Source organism: Bacillus rossius, chromosome 1 (genome assembly GCF_032445375.1).
Source record: "Bacillus rossius redtenbacheri isolate Brsri chromosome 1, Brsri_v3, whole genome shotgun sequence".
NCBI classification, from domain to species: Eukaryota; Metazoa; Arthropoda; class Insecta; order Phasmatodea; family Bacillidae; genus Bacillus; species Bacillus rossius.
Genome location: NC_086330.1, coordinates 274,518,783 through 274,525,085, shown reverse-complemented (window position 1 = coordinate 274,525,085; position 6,303 = coordinate 274,518,783). Strand labels below are relative to the sequence as shown.

The 6,303-nt window shown below is 31.7% G+C and overlaps 1 non-coding gene across 1 annotated transcript; it reads left to right on the top strand.

Annotated features, from left to right (window-relative positions):
* The first annotated feature begins 1,092 nt into the window (after positions 1-1,092).
* On the top strand, positions 1,093-1,164 carry Trnac-gca (transfer RNA cysteine (anticodon GCA)). The gene has a single exon. It is a non-coding gene; the product is annotated as a tRNA-Cys (tRNA).
* Positions 1,165-6,303: the final 5,139 nt, after the last annotated feature.

Genomic DNA, 6,303 nt, shown 5'->3' with positions numbered 1-6,303 from the left:
CCATTGTTGTTAATCCAAGTCGTTACAAACTGCAGTTAAATTGACTGACAGTTTTACAACAAAAAATGCATTTCAAATAAACTGCAATCATTTTATGGGTGCCGACTCGACGCTGATGAATTTGAACCATTAGCTTCGAATGTACGACCCCCGTCTCATGAGCGAGATGCGGTAGCGACTACAGACACTGGGCTCTGTGTCTCTTTAACGAGTAAACACGCTCGTGGAACGGAAAAGAGAAGGAAGGGACACTTAACAAGTTTCTTCGTGTTTGGTTAACACTGCAGGATGGTTCTGTCGGAGATTATCTTCAAAACAAGTTAACTTCGTTCCCTTAAATTTACGAAAATGTAAAAAAAAAAAATGCGGTGATTTCTGAATAATTTGAGATCCGTGTCCTTCGTAAATTTCAGGTGTAAATATCTAAGTGTGCTTTTCCTATTTTTTCTTTGATTTTATTTTACTGTTTCAACAAAACGGTTTAGTTAAATTTAGTATTTGTTTCATATACGTAACAAATAAATAAGTTTATTTGCTTAAATTCGCAGATTTTTGGAAGCAAAATTTTTTAAACTTCTATAACATATTAAAAAGTAGTTAGTATTTTTTAATAATCACGCAGATATTATGAATGACATTTTCTAATACGTAGAATTTTTAAAATATTTGTAATTGTGTTCACGCGTCATATCTTCTAATAAATTACTTTTTTTTTTATTGGACCGAGTGATCATATCAATTGACAAGTGAAAAAATTATATCGTCACGCAGAGCTCTAATCCGGAATATGATCAAGCATCCTTGCCCTGAAGAAAAAAAAAGCGGTTTGGTCAATAGGACCCTCCCCTGAATGCATCACCCGGAGATAGAGACAGGCTCTTGCTCCACATAGATACACTTGCGACAATGACCCCCTTAAGGCTGAGCGAGGTCGCTGCGTCTACATGGTTGAAACGCCTAGACAGGTATCTCCCCTTGCAGGATGTGACGTACATGCAAGAAGACTTTGTGAACAATGAAGAAATGAATTTATCATCAAGTTGGAACAATGATATACAAGAAAATTTAATTAAGTATATGTGTACCATGCAAGGGGGTATAGCTCAGTGGTAGAGCATTCGACTGCAGATCGAGAGGTCCCCGGTTCAAACCCGGGTGCCCCCTTCGTCAATAATTTTATTTACATTAATAATTATATTCCAAAATAGATATTTTTGTAACTTAAAAAAATTTTTTAAAGTTAGAATTAATGCCTACTCAAACAGCAGCAGGTAAAATCACATAAATCGTTGCTTTTAAAATTTCTCAGCTTTATGTAACGAATCACAACCAAGTATTTTGAGGCCATTATCAGATAATGCACATTTGGTGGTTTTATGTAGCTCGTAGAGAATAATGAGAAAAGAAAGGAAGACAGAGGAGATTTGTACATAATATATGTTCACTAGTTGGTGGAAATAAACTTCAGAACCATCAATAGATTTATCTGTATACAGAACTGTTCTAAACCACAGCTCATAACAGTAGGAACATTAAATGTTTACTTCACCCAAAATTCTAGATGTTACTATCTGATCAATTTGTAAGGGATATGAGAGCAGAATTAAGGTTCCAACATCAATTTGTATTTACTAAGTGATTCTAACTGGATACAAGAATAGAGAAAGAAAAAAATATATTTGTAATAGTTATTTTAATTCAATTATCTACAGGATTCATATTAAAAATTTTATTCCATGAACATGGGAAATGGTTCACTCAGAATTAATAACTTGTAATATTGAATTAAACATTTCAATGGCTTTTAAAAAAATTGATTATTTTAAGATTATCATAAAAAATTAATTTTATATCTCCTGAAAGACTGATTTAAAACAGTTATTTTAACTAAAATGTATAACTAACTTACTATTTATTTTCATAGTTTCAAGTTTTTGGTTTGAAAGGTCATTTTATCCGACTTAATTTTCTTAAAATCGTTAGTGAAAAGTAGTTATACATTTTAAGGCACGCTCTTTCGAAAAAAAATATGTCAAAAATAAATATGACTGAAAATGCCATCCTAAGATTATTTAGTAGGTTCATGACTGAAACGAAAATATTAAATAAAATCAGAAAATATGATTGAAACTAAAATATTAAATATAATAAGTACATTAAATTCCTTAAATGACAATAAACCCGCGCTAATGGCGTATAAGTGACATCACATAAATTTTAATGAATTTATTTCGATAAATTGTGGAATGTGTTTCGAAGCCATTTATTAGTGTGTCAAAATTTACCCTAAGTATTTTATTAATGATTTTAAATAAATCCATGATAATCATTTTATGCGTAGTTATATACATAAAATGTTGAAATGATGGTTTTAAAAACTAAGGCAATGTGTACTTCAATGCTAGTCTTTGTCGTAATAATATTTTAAGGCTAATACTAATGGACTATTAAAAATGTATGTTTTCAAAATCATAAGAAGGCCCATTTTCAGGGTCTTGGGAAAATAGTTTCATTATGCATAATATCATTATAAAAATTAGGAATTTTATGAATAAGTCTTTATGTAAATGGTAATTTTAAAACTGTACACGACACGATTTCATGCTTTAAGTTCACGCTGAAATTTAATCATTAATTGTTCTTTAAGTTTCTAGAACCCATTGAATAAATGCTAGGTAAATTGATAAATCAATTTCTACACTACCAACTTGATAAATAAAAAAGATCAATTAAATCTCCGAAAAAAAACTATAAATAGAATCAAAATAATCTAGGAAACTAGCTCTCTAAAGACGCAATAAATTACCAGTTATTAAAAAAAAACACGTGTAATTTCACGTTCAAACAACGTAATAATTAAATAACGCCTATTTTACCATACATGAAGGATATAAAAATGTGTGCCAGTCTTTTCAGTACTCGTAAAGATGTGTAATATCTAACATCAGTAACGGGAAAATAATTCATGTGTTCTCATATTGAAAATACACTTATAATATAAAACTGTGACACTAAATTTGACGTAAAGTCCTCTGAAATAATGCCGAGTGTAATAAATATATACAAATTGTGTTTTAACTACATTTCCTGCGGATCACAATTTGTTTCTGCACCACCGCTAGAATTCGTTGCCGGAGCAGCTACGTTGACTATTGAATCATTTTATAGGCAGACTAAAATTTTAAACTATAGGTACATATAAGGAATCAGCTGCAATTAAAGCGAAAAAGACTTTTAAAAAATTCCTAACCCCGGCTTTGGACCTGATTTTCGACAGTGAATTTTATTACAATATTACACATTTTGTTAAATTTCATTCAACAGTTAATACTATAAAGATTCCCTTTGGCTTTGTGAACTTAGGTTCGAGACATCCGCTACAGATGGCAGCACCGTGGTTACACATTTCCGTTCCATGCGACTTCCGTTCCGTGCACGAAATTGTTCCTACCAAATGCCGTGTACCGTGAGCTAAGATGTTACACATCAAAGAAAAGGTTTTCATTCGAGAGAGACAGCAAATGACATTTCCTCATGTGGGGTAGTGCGCGTTGGGAGCGGGTGAGTCAGTTCCTCGTGAGTTATCGTCTCTGCGATCGCGCGATACCTGCGAGATACGGCCTGACGAAATGTCCCGGCACTTCACCTTCGGAGTTATCGACGCAAGGTCGTTTCTTTCGTGCGAGAGACGATAACTGCAAAACTGAAACACAGTTCACTTACGTGACTTTTGACTCGTCAACGGTACACATTCGAACTATCGACGCCGTAGTTAAAAGATTAAAGTATTTTTTTAACTAATCCAAGGTTTGGCGGTTTGTTGTTTGATTATCCATTTATGCACCTGTAAAATCGATGTTATTTTTAGGTGATAGTTTAGAAAGTAATTTTTTTTTTCACGCGTGAATGGACCATGTCATCGAATCACATATTATTTGACACGTCCTCAAAGATTTAAAGCAATGACATCCATCTGTATAATTTTTTTATGCGCGGTTCCCGGATACTGTCAAAAATTTAGTAGCAGCTAACAAACGCCCTTTGGAGTCTACTTTGTCATTATAAAATAATGTAAAATTCGCAGAAATCTATTATTGGTAGCCTAAATTAAAATTCACTACAAAAAAATTAACAAATAAGCAATTATTATTGGGTTGGTGATGAAGGTTTTCCTATGTTCTCGTCAAATGTTTGTTTGTAATGTATTAAAATTCCCGCGGTGAGACCAGACAAATCTGCGGAGAATTTGGAAGCCTTGACGCACGTGAACTCATTTCAGGCTGATTCGACTTTGGATACACAGTTATTTTCCTTCTGTGGTGTCGAGTTAGAAAACACAACATTTCATTTTATGTTTACTTTATTGTTATATTTAATGTGGTGACGTTAAGGCTTGTCGCCTTGTCTTGCACTTAACAACGTACATCTTTACAATGTAGGTACATGCCAGATAAGCTTAGTAAAAAAACTATAGTCAAGGAAAAAACAAAAAAAAATAATTACAAATACAATAAAATACAAACTAAACTAACAAATCACTAGTAAATATAAAAATACACTATTGCGTATGAAATAAACATTATTTACCAAACATATAACATTCAAATTTGAGTTTAAAAAGGTTATTTTAAAATCTATCTAATTTTATAATATTTACGTTTTTAAATTTTTATAACAGAACATTTAAAAACCAACCAAGATTTAAAATATTCTGAAAATTCATTTTCTTATGATAATTCATACTCATTCACCAACATTCACGCACACACCTTCACCTAAGGTTGGGTTTATAAATACGCAAGGAATGAAAAAATCCTTTGGGCACATCCTACAGGCGGAGGTAGAGTTAAAAGTACCTACTTATTCTGAAAACATGTATAAACATCTAGAACATTTTAAAAACTAAATGAACATAACTTTCATCATACAGAGAAAACCGACAGAAGCGTCACCATGAATGGCAAGAAGAACTTGGGAGAAACCAACAAAATATTGGCAGGAATAATCAGGAGCACATGGAGAAAAACAACAAAATATTGGTAGAAATAATCAAGAGAACTGGGAGAATCAAGATGAGTGAAAAATAAAAAAATAAAAATAAGAACTTTACAAAATATTCTGGCTTGTCCTAGAACTCTATCCTTGCTGAACAAAGGAGAAGTTGACATGCTGGCAGAAGCTGTTTTGTAATTTATTATATTCATTTTTGTAGTGTTTTTATTGAGTGGAAATAACAAGGCTCTGAGCACAACTATTCATAACTCTCTTAGTAGGTACACTATAAACCAGTTAATATTTTATTGTATACATCAATAAATATATCCAAAACCTTTGCCTAAAACATGTTTTGATACAACCAATCATTACTGCAAAGGATGGGAATAAACAGGGGTTAAAGAAAAAAATCATAAATACCTTATTACGTAAACTTTGTAATCTATAACCATTGATCGTAATTTTTTTTTAAATTATCGTAATCATTGGTCTGAAACAATTCGATAAGACGAACCATTAATGCAAGCTGGTGAAAGAATTAGGTGTTAGAATAAAAAAGTAGATTTAACTTCCGTCCCATGAACACAGTTAAATTCATTCTTATTTTTTCTAATTCCTAAATTTTGCCCTAAAACTTTTGTTTAAGATACTTTTTATGTAACCAACTGCTACTCCATGGGGGGAAGATAACAGGAATTGAAAGACAAGGAAAAAAATCATAATTTTTTTAGTAGGTATACTATTAAATAACCCTAAACATTATCCAAAACCTTTAACTGGAACAATTTTTGATGTGAAAAACATTTCAGTAAAAACAGTTATGGGGGCGAGGTTTTTTATTAAAAAATTCATCCTTCCTTCATAACAAATCTTTTTCCAAATTTATTTTAATCCACGTTAACTTTATCTTAAGCCTTGGTCCAAGTACTAGTATTAGTACAAGGGGTAAAAAATAGTGTTTCAAGTTCAAAAAATTCACCTATACTTTAGTAGGCATGGTATAAAAATCTATTTAAGGTATTTAATGCTGGAGGCATTAAGTAAAAAACATTTTAAACATTTTCGCTGCATGGAATATTATAAAATGTTTCATCGATCATTTTAAAATATTGAATATTTGAAAACATATAAGATGTTATGTACATAAGGTTTTGAAAATTTTCCAGGATTAAATGGAAGTTTTCAGAGTAAGTAGGTAAGTACTTCGAATTCTACCTAAGCCTGTAGGTTGTACCATAATAGATTTTTTTGCGTTATTGCGTTTATTTCGTAGATTAAACACCCGGAAATGAAACGTTTTCACAAGCG